The sequence below is a fragment of the Ranitomeya variabilis genome, chromosome 1 (genome assembly GCF_051348905.1).
Source record: "Ranitomeya variabilis isolate aRanVar5 chromosome 1, aRanVar5.hap1, whole genome shotgun sequence".
Lineage (NCBI taxonomy): Eukaryota > Metazoa > Chordata > Amphibia > Anura > Dendrobatidae > Ranitomeya > Ranitomeya variabilis.
In genome coordinates, this window is record NC_135232.1 from 511,593,655 (window position 1) to 511,608,752 (window position 15,098).

The following is a 15,098-nucleotide window of genomic DNA, read 5'->3' on the forward strand; positions in this document are numbered from 1 at the left end:
ACTTAAAGTTTCCCTTGGGGACATCTCTATTGAGCCAATTTGTGTGGTCAGAAGTAATACGTTTCTGTACCAGTAAGTCGCCTATATTTCTACTGCGTCTACTAGCAAAAAGTGGGCCATTTTGGAGTCTCTCAGTTAGCTCCACATCTCTACCCAAAATATGCCAATTTTTTCTGATTATGGACCTGATGTATGTGTCCATAGGGCCATATTTAAAACTAAAAATGAACTGTTTGGCCTCACTGGTGTTATTGTGTTTCTCCGATTTCTTACCATTAGAAGTCTCTTTTCTTACCCTAGTCAGGGCTGCATCTAAAAGAGGACGTGGGTACCCGCGTTCTGTGAACCGCTTATACAATATTTCCGATCCTTTTTTATAACCCCTTTCCGTGCTATTAATCCTTCTTACCCTTAAAAATTGACTAAACGGCAGGGCCTGTTTTGTGTAGAAGGGATGAGCACTTTGGAAATGAAGGAGCGCATTTGAAGAGGTGGGTTTGCGAAAAACTTCAGTAACTATTTTACTATTTTCTATAGTGATTTTGACATCTAGAAAATCCAAATTCTGGTCACCATAATGGGATGTAAAATTCATATTCATAGTATTTATGTCTGATAGGTATTGCACAAAGTGTGAAAAATCTTCTGCTGTACCGTCCCAGACTACTAAAACATCATCCACATAACGAATAAATAATTTTATGTGTTTCAAAAAAGGGTTGGTATTACAATAGACATATTTGTCCTCAAAAAATGCGAGATACAGGTTTGCCAGGGTACATGCGACCGACGTACCCATGGCTGTACCCTCACATTGTACAAACCATTGTTGATCAAAAGAGAACGCCTTCTCGTCTCTGCTATGTTTAATATTAGGTATTCATCTATTTTCCTCTCCGTGTTTGCCCCTCGGGGTTTTCTTTTAAATTTCATTAAAATTTGTGTATTTTAACATTAAATTTAATTAGAATTAGTGTATTTTAACTTTAAATGTATTTATATTTGTGTATCGCTAGTAACAAATGTCTAATTAGTACCACCTGTGATGTACGGCATGAGGGGGACGTGATTACGTCTGCACAGACTACAAATCTCTCCTCCTCACAGCCGCCCGTCATCGGGACCTGTAGAAGCGCTCGCTGCGCGAAACAGCTGTAGTCCTTCACCTTCCAGCATGTTTTCTCCCACCCGCCTGTCTTTGTGAGATGTCCCAATAAAAATCAAGACTTGTTTGGACAAGAGGAGTGCGCTACTTCTTTCTTCTCCCTTTTCGGGTATTTGCTCAGTTTTTTCCTCGTATGCTGCACCCTCCATGAGCCGACTATCCGGGACGGAGTTAGTCTCAGTGATCTGGATGCTCGCCACGCACGAGGGGTAAGTGCACTTCAGCGGTGCTATATTTTCTCTCTTTTTTAAGGCAATATTTGTCTTCTTATTATTTGCAGTGCACCGGTGTTGCAATGGGGGCGAAGTTTTCACCTTCCCCGGCAAATTTGGTTATGGCGTATTGGGAACATCATTTTTTATTTTCCCACTCTAATCATTTTTCTTCCCACATATTCTGGTATGGCAGATACATCGATGACACACTCATTATTTGGAGGGGCGATGTATCTGCCATACCGGAATTCATTTTCTATATCAACAATAATGATTTCAATATCAGGTTTACTTTTGTTCATAATAAATTTAAAATTTCATTTCTTGATTTGGAACTGACGGGTGTGGTAGATGAATTAATATCCACTCAAACTTATTTTAAACCATTGGCAGGGAATTCTATCTTGCATGCAAAGAGCAGCCACCCCAGACATACTGTTCGTTCGGTTCCGGTTGGTGAGTTCATTAGACTGAAGAGAAATTGTAACAATAATAATTTTTTGAAACAAGATCTTGCCAAGTCCTGCGTCAAATTCAACAAACGGGGTTATCCCAACTGGATGCTTAACAGAGCCCTCAACATTGCATCTCCTGGTATTCGCTTGAATCCTGATGTAACGGACAATTCAGGTAATATTTCGAACAGTAATATAAATGATAATAGAAATGTTGCATCTAGTACTAATTCAGCTATCAATCAAAAGATTGACAAACCATTTGTTTGTTTACAATATAGTCCTCAATTTCACAAAATTAAAACTCTCATTAATAAATTTATTCCAATTTTATATGAAGATCCAATTCTATTTAAAATCTTACAAGATGGATGCAATGTTGTAGCTAGGAGAGCACCCACTCTTGGGAATATTTTATCACCCAGTCTATTTATTTCTGAGAAACCGCAACCTACATGGCTGAGTTGTAAAGGTAGCTATAAATGTAATGTCCGTAATTGTTCCACCTGCAGACAAATGATTACCACCAAATCTTTTACTGATTATACGGGTTCCAATATTTTTTATATAAATAAATTTATTAATTGTAATACCCGCTTTGTAATATACAAAATTGATTGTGTTGCCTGTAATAAATCTTATGTCGGTTGCACTATTCGCAAGTTAAAAACTCGTGTTTCTGAGCATCTGCATGACATTTCTAATGAAAGGAATTTTAATCGCAACATTTCTTCTGCAGCCAAACATTTTATAGATTATCATTCACGTGACATTTCATCTTTCAGAGTTTCTGGCATTGAGAAGGTTAATAAACCTCACCGTGGGGGTGATTTACATAGAACTTTACTCACCCGTGAAGCATATTGGATTTTCATGCTGGGCACAAGATTTCCTGATGGATTCAACCGCAGAAATGAAATTATGTTTCACTATTGATTTCCGTCATTATTTTGCAGATTAATTTATGTTTGTTATTTTTATATTTGTACATATTTGTTTCTCATTTGTTTCATTCTTGTATATATATATTTTTTCATATTTTTTTGTATTTTTATGTGTTTCATTCACATATTTTCAGGACCTGTGCATTGATTATACCATGTGATTTGTATATATAAATCTTATTGGCTGTCGGGTCCTTAAATAACGGTGTCTGTGTGGGGTAAATTAGCTTGGATAAAGACTGCTCGCCAGTCGAAACGCGTCGCTCACCCTCAGGGGTTCATGGTGGGTCCATGGAGCTTGTACTGCTATTTTAACCATTTGGATTAAAGATTTATATTTTATCAAGAGCAAGCTGGAAATTTCGTTTTTTTCTATTCACCACGTTTTATTGGGACTGCTTCCGTGCTTCTCTTCAGGATCAGTGAGCTGGCTCCTCAGTTTTCTTTCCTTTTCATACTTAAATTAAAGCACTAAGTACTGATAGCAAGGGGCCTAACTTTGTAGATGGTCTATTTGCAACACTGTAACAAAGGCCAAACACATGTCCACATCTTCACACGCCGGTTGCAACCAGTAAAGAGAGATTGATTGATTGATAGATTTCATATTGAACGCAATACAATGCTTGACATGCATAAGGGCAAACAATGCGCACAGAAAATGTTGCAATTGGTCAAGTTAAATCAAGCAAAATGCATTTGGCATCTGAAATGTGCAACTTTGATCCTGAAAAGAATTCACAGAATGGGTTATAGCACAACATGTGCTGATTTCAATTCAATCTGTATTTGGAAGCCGGATCAGAGAAGGAGTGCAGTGTTCCCGGAGATACCGCAAAAACGGCTCAATGCGTGGAGTGGACAGAGCAAGCTCTTTTTCCATCTCCCTGTTCTAAAAATCCATTTACTATATGGTCCCCAAATAGGAGACGTATCAGATGTTAAACTGATAAGAACAGATGCTACACTTGATCTTGAGTGGTGGCGGCTGCGACGACGACAACGACGATTTCAGCCAAAAGGCAAAGCAGCGATAACCACATATGGATAAGCACTTTCACCACACCGAGGCCTGACACTGATGCTTAATCCTAGCCAAAAGGCCGAGAAGCAATAACCAGAAATCGTTTCGCACTTGTGCCGCACCAAGGCCTAACAATGATACCCTTTGGGGAGATGGAGGAAAAGATTGCCCTGAGGAGGACATTTTAGCAAACCGGACACCTTCACAATGACAGTTCTGCTGTTTGTTCACGCTGTGAGCCACTGGTTTTTAATCTGCATAACACCACCTATTGTAACCCTCCCCCTTTGTTCCAAGCCTTTGTTCCAATGTGCACTACTGAGTGCCAGGAAGAGGTGTGCGAGAGGGAAAATCAAAAAACAAACAAGCGAGCAGCTGTCTTCCCTTAGCTCTCCTGATGCCGGGTACAGACCCTGCTGCCTACCTATCACCATGCTGCCCGCCGCTGCTCCAGCAGCAGACTGAAGATAACTGCCACCACACTGCTTTTTATAGGCCAAGGGCCCATTGTGACACGTGAGGGTTCCAGCCCATTGTGACACGTGAGGGTTCCAGACCATGGCCAAGGGCCCATTGTGACACGTGAGGGTTCCAGACCATGGCCAAGGGCCCATTGTGACACGTGAGGGTTCCAGACCATGGCCAAGGGCCCATTGTGACACGTGAGGGTTCCAGACCATGGCCAAGGGCCCATTGTGACACGTGAGGATTCCGCGCACAGATTCTATCTAATGCAGGCAGCGCACCTGGTTGCTAGAAAGCATTAGAATACTCACACAGGTGTAGATAGGCAGCATATTCAAGATCAGCACAGACACAATTTTTCCTTTCTTTAAATACATATACACCAAATTTAAAAGTCAGTGGTCCACGAGAGGGAGACAATGTTTTACAAAAGAAATCATGCTGTCACAAATGTGGTATGTATGGCAGAACTACTCATGGGTTACTTAAATTAAAGCACTAAGTATTGATAGCAAGGGGCCTAACTTTGTAGATGGTCTATTTGCAACACTGTAACAAAGGCCAAACACATGTCCACATCTTCACACGCCGGTTGCAACCAGTAAAGAGAGATTGATTGATTGATAGATTTCATATTGAACGCAATACAATGCTTGACATGCATAAGGGCAAACAGTGCGCACAAAAAATGTTGCAATTGGTCAAGTTAAATCAAGCAAAATGCATTTGGCATCTGAAATGTGCAACTTTGATCCTGAAAAGAATTCACAGAATGGGTTATAGCACAACATGTGCTGATTTCAATTCAATCTGTATTTGGAAGCCGGATCAGAGAAGGAGTGCAGTGTTCCCGGAGATACCGCAATAACGTCTCAATGCGTGGAGTGGACAGAGCAAGCTCTTTTTCCATCTCCCTGTTCTAAAAATCCATTTACTATATGGTCCCCAAATAGGAGACGTATCAGATATTAAACTGATAAGAACAGGTGCTACACTTGAACTTGAGTGGTGGCGGCGGGTGGCGACGACGACGATTTCAGCCAAAAAGCAGAGGAGCGATAACCAGATATGGTTAAGCACATTCACCACACCAAGGCCTGACACTGTTCCTTGATCCTAACCAGAAGGCCGAGAAGCAATAACCAGAAATCGTTTCACACGTGTGCCGCACCAAGGCCTAACACTGTTACCCTTTGGGGAGATGGAGCAAAAGATTGCCCTGAGGAGGACATTTTAGCAAACCGGACACCTTCACAATGACAGTTTTGCTGTTTGTTCAAGCTGTGAGCCACTGGTTTTTAATCTGCATAACCCCACCTATTGTTACCCTCCCCCTTTGTTCCAAGCCTTTGTTCCAATGTGCACTAGTGAGTGCCAGGAAGAGGTGTGCCAGAGGGAAAATCAAAAAACAAACAAGCGAGCAGCTGTCTTCCCTTAGCTCTCCTGATGTCGGGTACAGACCCTGCTGCCTACCTATCACCATGCTGCCCGCCGCTGCTCCAGCAGCAGACTGAAGATAACTGCCACCGCACTGCTTTTTATAGGCCAAGGGCCCATTGTGACACGTGAGGGTTCCAGACCATGGCCAAGGGCCCATTGTGACACGTGAGGGTTCCAGACCATGGCCAAGGGCCCATTGTGACACGTGAGGGTTCCAGACCATGGCCAAGGGCCCATTGTGACACGTGAGGATTCCGCGCACAGATTCTATCTAATGCAGGCAGCGCTGTTATGACCCCAATGGCGAGGGTCTCAGAGATATCAGCAAGTCTGCGAAGTACAAAAATCCAGCTCATAGGGCAGTGGTAACTGGGTTGACCATATATCTACTCCTAACGCCAACACTAGAAGTAGCCGGGGAACATGCCTACGTTGGTCGCTAGATGTCTCGCGCCAGCCGGAGAGCTAACTACCCCTAGAAGAGGAAAACAAAGACCTCTCTTGCCTCCAGAGAAAAGACCCCAAAAGTTGGATACAAGCCCCCCACAAATAATAACGGTGAGGTAAGAGGAAATGACAAACACAGAGATGAACTAGGTTTAGCAAAGAGAGGCCCACTTACTAATAGCAGAATGTAGTAAGATAACTTATATGGTCAACAAAAACCCTATCAAAAATCCACGCTGGAGATTCAAGAACCCCCGAACCGTCTAACGGCCCGGGGGGAGAACACCAGCCACCCTAGAGCTTCCAGCAAGGTCAGGATACAGATTATATACAAGCTGGACAAAAAATGCAAAGAAAAACGAATAGCAAAAAGCAAGAAAGCAGACTTAGCTTAATCAAGCTGGAACCAGGATCAGTAGACAAGAGCACTACAGATTAGCTCTGATATCAACGTTGCCAGGCATTGAACTGAAGGTCCAGGGAGCTAATATAGCAACACCCCTGACCTAACGACCCAGGTGAGCATACAAGGGATGACAGACATACCCAGAGTAAAATCACTAGTAGCCACTAGAGGGAGCCAAAAGGTAAATTCACAACAGTACCCCCCCCTTAGTGAGGGGTCACCGAACCCTCACCAAGACCACCAGGGCGATCAGGATGAGCGGCGTGAAAGGCACGAACTAAATCGGCCGCATGCACATCAGAGGCGACCACCCAGGAATTATCCTCCTGACCATAGCCCTTCCACTTGACCAGGTACTGAAGCCTCCGCCTGGAGAGACGAGAATCTAAGATCTTCTCCACCACGTACTCCAACTCGCCCTCAACCAACACCGGAGCAGGAGGCTCAGCAGAAGGAACCACAGGCACAACGTACCGCCGCAACAAGGACCTATGAAATACGTTGTGAATGGCAAATGACACCGGAAGATCCAGGCGAAAGGATACAGGATTAAGGATCTCCAATATCTTGTAAGGACCAATGAATCGAGGCTTAAATTTGGGAGAGGAGACCTTCATAGGAACAAATCGAGAAGACAGCCATACCAAATCCCCAACACGAAGTCGGGGACCCACACCGCGGCGGCGGTTGGCAAAACGCTGAGCCTTCTCCTGTGACAACTTCAAGTTGTCCACCACATGATTCCAGATCCGCTGCAACCTATCCACCACAGAATCCACTCCAGGACAGTCAGAAGGCTCCACATGTCCCGAGGAAAAACGAGGATGGAAACCGGAGTTGCAGAAAAATGGCGAAACCAAGGTGGCAGAACTAGCCCGATTATTAAGGGCAAATTCAGCCAACGGCAAGAAGGTCACCCAATCATCCTGATCAGAAGAGACAAAACACCTCAAATACGCCTCCAGAGTCTGATTAGTTCGTTCCGTTTGTCCGTTAGTCTGTGGATGAAAAGCGGACGAAAACGACAAATCAATGCCCATCCTACCACAAAAGGATCGCCAGAACCTGGAAACAAACTGGGATCCTCTGTCCGACACAATATTCTCAGGAATGCCGTGCAAACGAACCACGTTCTGGAAGAACACAGGAACCAGATCAGAAAAGGAAGGCAGCTTAGGCAAAGGAACCAGATGGACCATCTTGGAGAAACGATCACATATCACCCAGATGACAGACATGCCCTTAGACACCGGAAGATCCGAAATGAAATCCATAGAGATGTGTGTCCAAGGTCTCTTCGGGACAGGCAAGGGCAAGAGCAACCCGGTGGCACGAGAACAGCAAGGCTTAGCTCGAGCACAAGTACCACAGGACTGCACAAATGACCGCACATCCCTTGACAAGGAAGGCCACCAAAAGGACCTGGCCACCAGATCTCTGGTGCCAAAAATTCCCGGGTGCCCTGCCAACACTGAGGAATGAACCTCAGAAATGACTCTGCTGGTCCATTTAGCAGGCACAAACAATCTGTCAGGTGGACAAGAGTCAGGCCTACCAGCCTGAAATCTCTGCAACACACGTCGCAGATCTGGAGAAATAGCTGACAAGATAACTCCTTCCTTAAGAATACCCTCAGGTTCAGCGACTCCAGGAGCATCAGGCACAAAGCTCCTAGACAGAGCATCGGCCTTCACATTCTTAGAACCTGGTAAATACGAGACCACAAAGTCAAAACGGGAGAAAAACAATGACCAGCGGGCCTGTCTAGGATTCAGGCGTTTAGCAGACTCGAGGTACATCAGATTTTTGTGATCAGTCAAGACCACCACACGATGCTTAGCACCCTCGAGCCAATGATGCCACTCCTCAAATGCCCACTTCATGGCCAACAACTCCCGATTGCCCACATCATAATTTCGCTCTGCCGGCGAAAACTTCCTAGAGAAAAAGGCACAAGGTCTCATAGTAGAACAACCAGGACCTCTCTGCGACAAAACGGCCCCTGCCCCAATCTCCGAAGCATCCACCTCAACCTGAAAGGGAAGTGAGATGTCAGGCTGGCACAAAAGAGGCGCCGAAGTAAACCGGCGTTTCAACTCCTGGAAAGCCTCCACGGCAGCAGGAGCCCAGTTAGCCACATCAGAGCCTTTCTTGGTCATATCCGTCAACGGTTTAACAACGCTAGAAAAATTAGCGATAAAACGACGGTAGAAGTTAGCAAAACCCAAGAACTTCTGAAGACTCTTAACTGACGAGGGTTGAGTCCAATCATGAATAGCTCGGACCTTGACTGGGTCCATCTCCACAGCAGAAGGGGAAAAAATGAACCCTAAAAAGGGAACCTTCTGTACACCAAAGAGACACTTTGAGCCTTTAACAAACAAAGAATTTTCACGCAAAATCTTGAAAACCATCCTGACCTGCTCCACATGCGAGTCCCAATCATCAGAAAAAAACAGAATATCATCCAGATAAACGATCAAAAATTTATCCAGATACTTCCGGAAAATGTCATGCATAAAGGACTGAAAAACTGAAGGTGCATTAGAGAGCCCAAATGGCATCACCAAGTACTCAAAATGACCTTCGGGCGTATTGAATGCGGTTTTCCATTCATCTCCTTGCTTAATGCGCACAAGGTTGTACGCACCACGAAGGTCTATCTTGGTGAACCACTTGGCACCTTTAATCCGGGCAAACAAGTCTGACAACAGCGGCAAAGGATACTGAAATTTGACAGTGATCTTATTTAAAAGCCGATAGTCAATACAAGGCCTCAAAGATCCGTCCTTTTCGGCCACAAAAAAGAATCCCGCACCAAGAGGGGAAGAAGAAGGACGGATATGCCCCTTCTCCAGAGACTCCTTGATATATGAACGCATCGCGGTATGTTCAGGTACCGACAGATTAAACAGTCTTCCCTTAGGAAACTTACTGCCTGGAATCAAATCTATTGCACAGTCACATTCCCTATGAGGAGGCAATGCACTTGACCTAGACTCGCTGAAGACATCCTGATAATCAGACAAATACGCCGGAACTTCCGAAGGCGTAGAAGTAGCAATAGACACGGGCAGGGAATCTCCATGAATTCCATGACAGCCCCAACTTGACACTGACATTGCCTTCCAGTCCAAGACTGGATTATGGGTCTGTAACCATGGCAAACCCAAAACAACCAAATCATGCATCTTATGCAGAACAAGAAAACGTATCACCTCCCGATGCTCAGGAGTCATGCACATGGTAACCCGTGTCCAAAACTGCGGTTTATTTTCTGCCAATGGCGTAGCATCAATACCCCTAAGAGGGATAGGATTTTCCAATGGCTCCAGAACAAAACCGCAGCGCTTGGCAAATGACAGATCCATAAGACTCAGGGCAGCACCTGAATCCACAAACGCCATGACAGGATACGATGACAGTGAGCAAATCAAAGTTACAGATAGAATAAATTTAGGTTGCAAATTACCAATGGCGACAGGACTAACAACCTTAGTAAGACGCTTAGAGCATGCTGAGATAACATGTGTAGAATCACCACAGCAGTAACACAAGCCATTCTGGCGTCTATGAATTTTCTGCTCATTTCTAGTCAGGATTCTATCACATTGCATTAAATCAGGTGCCTGTTCAGATAACACCATGAGGGAATTTGCGGTTTTGCGCTCCCGCAACCGCCGGTCAATTTGAATTGCCAGGGCCATGGAATCATTCAGACCTGTGGGAATGGGAAAACCCACCATCACATTCTTAATGGCTTCAGAAAGGCCATTTCTAAAATTTGCAGCCAATGCACACTCGTTCCACTGGATCAGCACAGACCATTTCCGAAATTTTTGGCAATACACTTCAGCCTCGTCCTGACCCTGAGACATAGCCAGCAAGGCTTTTTCTGCCTGAATCTCAAGATTGGGTTCCTCATAAAGCAAACCGAGCGCCAGAAAAAACGCATCAATATCAGCCAATGCCGGATCTCCTGGCGCCAGCGAGAAAGCCCAATCCTGAGGGTCACCCCGTAAAAAAGAAATAACAATTTTCACTTGCTGAGCGGAGTCTCCAGAGGAACAGGGTCTCAGGGACAAAAACAATTTACAATTATTCCTGAAATTTCTAAACTTAAATCGGTCTCCGGAAAACAGTTCAGGAATCGGTATCTTAGGTTCTGACATAGGATTTCTGGTAACATAATCTTGTATGCCCTGCACACGAGCAGCAAGCTGGTCCACACTTGTAATCAAGGTCTGGACATTCATGTCTGCAGCAATCACAAGCCACTCAGAGGTAAAGGGGAAAAGAAAAAAAAATGAGAGAGAGAAAAAAAAAACTCAGAACTTTCTTTCTTATAATCCCGCTTCTGCAATGCATTTAACATTTAATACTGGCCTGGCAAACTGTTATGACCCCAATGGCGAGGGTCTCAGAGATATCAGCAAGTCTGCGAAGTACAAAAATCCAGCTCATAGGGCAGTGGTAACTGGGTTGACCATATATCTACTCCTAACGCCAACACTAGAAGTAGCCGGGGAACATGCCTACGTTGGTCGTTAGATGTCTCGCGCCAGCCGGAGAGCTAACTACCCCTAGAAGAGGAAAACAAAGACCTCTCTTGCCTCCAGAGAAAAGACCCCAAAAGTTGGATACAAGCCCCCCACAAATAATAACGGTGAGGTAAGAGGAAATGACAAACACAGAGATGAACTAGGTTTAGCAAAGAGAGGCCCACTTACTAATAGCAGAATGTAGTAAGATAACTTATATGGTCAACAAAAACCCTATCAAAAATCCACGCTGGAGATTCAAGAACCCCCGAACCGTCTAACGGCCCGGGGGGAGAACACCAGCCACCCTAGAGCTTCCAGCAAGGTCAGGATACAGATTATATACAAGCTGGACAAAAAATGCAAACAAAAACGAATAGCAAAAAGCAAGAAAGCAGACTTAGCTTAATCAAGCTGGAACCAGGATCAGTAGACAAGAGCACTACAGATTAGCTCTGATATCAACGTTGCCAGGCATTGAACTGAAGGTCCAGGGAGCTAATATAGCAACACCCCTGACCTAACGACCCAGGTGAGCATACAAGGGATGACAGACATACCCAGAGTAAAATCACTAGTAGCCACTAGAGGGAGCCAAAAGGTAAATTCACAACACAGCGCACCAGGTTGCTAGAAAGCATTAGAATACTCACACAGGTGTAGATAGGCAGCATATTCAAGATCAGCACAGACACAATTTTTCCTTTCTTTAAATACATATACACCAAATTTAAAAGTCAGTGGTCCACGAGAGGGAGACTATGTTTTACAAAAGAAATCATGCTGTCACAAATGTGGTACGTGGAGCGCCCCCACACCGCCGCAGGGCCGAGGGGTACCTGGAGCCGGGCCTCTGGGTCTCTGCTCTGGGGTTGTCACGGTGGCTAGACCCGGTCCGTGGCCCTGTCCGTCAGTGGGGGACGTCCGGTGCAATAAGTGGTGTTGTAACGGTGCAGTTGTGAGGTGCAGGTCGCGGTAAATAACAAAGACACCAGGTTGCAGTCTCTTTACCTCTTTACTGGAGATCTCTGAGTCCTCAGTCCAGAATACGGTTCACCAGGCTGCGCAAGTCCGGCCGGTCCAATGGCACCTCCAGAGTTCACTTCACAGGTGGAAATTGGTGCCTTCCTTCTTAGCGCTATGTGTTGTAGTCCTTCCCTGCTGTGCTTACGGAAAGTACCCCACAACCGTTGTTTCTGTTTCTTAAGTTCCCTCACAACTCGATTAAATGATGTTCTTCTAATCTTCCGTCCCTTCCTGATGTTACAGTTAGAACGGCACCCGTTTGTCGGATAGGCCTGGAGTTCTTCCGGGACCCTAGAGACGCCCCTCTCCCGCAATTGCCTCCCAAGACTTCATAGGTGATATGTGTTAGACAGCCCGCCTTAAACTGACTGTCCTGCCGCTGTTTAGAGTATTGCTTGAAGCAGAATGTTATAATACTCCCTCGGCGTTCCGGCCACCGGCAGTGCGCCTCAGTAGGGTGTTGCTCCGGTCTTACAGCACGACCCCTACTGGAATTCTCCTATTGCTTGATCTCGTTTCTCACTCAGCACAATCTATCTCGCTTCTAGTCCTTTCTTGGGTCCCGCCGCTTCCCAGAGCTGGCGCGGACCCGTTACGTTCTTTTCAATGCCAAGCCTCTGTCAGGATCCCACCCCTGACAGAGACCCTACTGTCTCTTCCTCCACAACACCCTCTGCCACTAGGTGTTGCTTCGTCCAATCCAGTCAGCTTTCTGATCTAACTTCCTGCCTGACCCCCGGTTTACCCACTATGGTGGGGAGTGGCCTAATGAATAGCACCCTTAGCTCCCCCCGGAGGCCCTGCTGTGAAATGTATTGGTGTCTGTGATACCTGATCAGATGAACTCCTTCAGTGCCATCGGACGCACCATGGCTCACCATAGTGGCGGAGCCACAGTACTGCAACGACCAGGACTCTGGGGCGCTGCACTCCCCCCTGGTTAAACACAGTACTCCGGGACTGGGAAGAAAACAACAATACAAGTTAGCAAAAAGACATACAATTTTGTTGAGTGTAATAACAATAAGTATACTTGAACAGGCTTCCCTTTATGGGAGGTAAGGACACTTGAACGTTACAAACATGGCAAAAATATCATAGCAACATGCTATAATTAACTTTTCTTACCCAACCGGGTATTCTACTAAGTGCAAACATTATTAACCAATAATTTAACTTTGCCTTTAAGGATATACACTCTTAATCCACTAAAGACCTTCCTATAATCACATTATAAGGTATTTTAACTTTTTTTTTTTTTTTTTTCATTCTCCTACTTTGGATCTGCAGGACCGCCTGTCCTATCGGCACCAGACCTACTGCCTCTCCTTTCTGTTACAGGACCGCCCCGTTCAGCCAGGGCCTACTGCCTTTTCAACTACTATACACAGTATAGAACATAACTTTTCTTTCAGTTTGAGAACACTGAGCCGGCTCTACTTGGCTCCTATAAGGACTCACCCACTAACCCTTACAGGTTCACTTTCTGTCCTTAGTAACACATTACTAACTTTCGATGGGGAACGCAGGGTTTACCTTCTATCCCCCCCCCCCTTTTCTTATCAACATTATCAACTATCTTCTTTTCACAACATTAAACTTTCTCATTTCTTCCTTCTACTTTTCCTTTCAGAGAACATTATCAATATTTCTTCACATTTAACCAGTTAAACACATATAACTTTTCCCATATAAACATTATCATCATTTCCTTTGGTCAAGACATTATTGCTACTCATCTTAAGCAATATTACTATCGAAGCATAACAAATGAACATCCCCTTTAAGAGAGGACCAAGTCTCTGTGAGGTAGCACATCTTCTCAAGCTACCAGTCCATACTTATCAAAGGTTCCAGTACGGTATCTTCGCAAAGAGTCCTTATTTAAGTAAAACCAGTAGGGAGCACCTTTAATAAGGTGCAAACTATATACAAAGAAGTTCTGATCATGCACTGTTCATGATTTCTCAGTTTTTAAATAACATAGAAAAAATAGAAAAATAACCAAAAACAATAGGGATCCCGGGTAAACAAAGGGATCCCTTTAAGAGTTAACCCTTTACGGGTATAGCAACAAAGTAGTAGAACAGTAACTATTTACAGATCCAGGGTATCGAGGTTTATTCTTCTAAGTCTGGAGGCGGTCTCCGTGAGTACTGCACTCCTCCCGCCACCACGTAGAGGGCGTCCGCACCCTGGATAGGGGTCTGGGTACTCACAGTTCTCCTTGGAGTGATGGCCCGCAGGCATTTGGCGCACAGGGAGATCGGGGCAATAACCGCCGGCCTTGATGAATCATCAGAGGATGGTACTGTCACTTCCGGCTTGTATTTGCGCACATGCAGGGCATACCACCCCTTATCCCCCCAGTGGCGGGTGTACCGAACCTGGTCTCCTGGGTAAAGATCCCGGCCTGGGTGTCCCTCAATGAGGTGCGCCTCTACATCCCGCCGGTTTACAAACAATTCCAAGGCGAGACCGGGCTCCTTAATGAAGCCCCAACCTCCCTGCATCCGGAAGGTGTTGACCACGCCATATCGCTGCGGACCCCAATTCTCCTCAGTAGCCTGTCTGACTTGGGCTTTCTTCTGAAGGTCTTTCTCCCGCTCAGCCTGACGTCGGAGCTCCTTCTTGCGGGCCCACTCCTCTTCTTGCTGCCGCAGCCGTTGGCGGTATTCCCTCTGACGGATGACCTCGACACTCTCCCCCTCCTCCTGGGCATCCCCTGGGAACCCCATCAGATTGGTAGTGGCCGCGCGGGTCCATTTGAAGGTTACCCATTCTCCCTGGAGCTGCGTGGGTTGTTTAATGGGCTGTAGGGGGCGATCGGCCGTCTGCAGAGTTTCCCAGGGCCTCTCGCATTCGATGCGGCTACACACCCGTCCGGGTGGTCGTGGTGGGGGCGAGTCTATATCCACCAATAGGGGCTCCTCAATCGCCGCGTCCGGGTCGGCGCCGTTACCTTCTCCT

The 15,098-nt window shown here is 45.5% G+C and overlaps 2 pseudogenes; both read right to left on the reverse strand.

Annotated features, from left to right (window-relative positions):
• Positions 1 to 3,586: 3,586 nt before the first annotated feature.
• LOC143801334 (U2 spliceosomal RNA) lies at positions 3,587 to 3,806 on the reverse strand (annotated as a pseudogene).
• Positions 3,807 to 5,102: 1,296 nt separating this feature from the next.
• On the reverse strand, positions 5,103 to 5,278 carry LOC143801349 (U2 spliceosomal RNA; annotated as a pseudogene).
• Between the last annotated feature and the right edge of the window lie 9,820 nt (positions 5,279 to 15,098).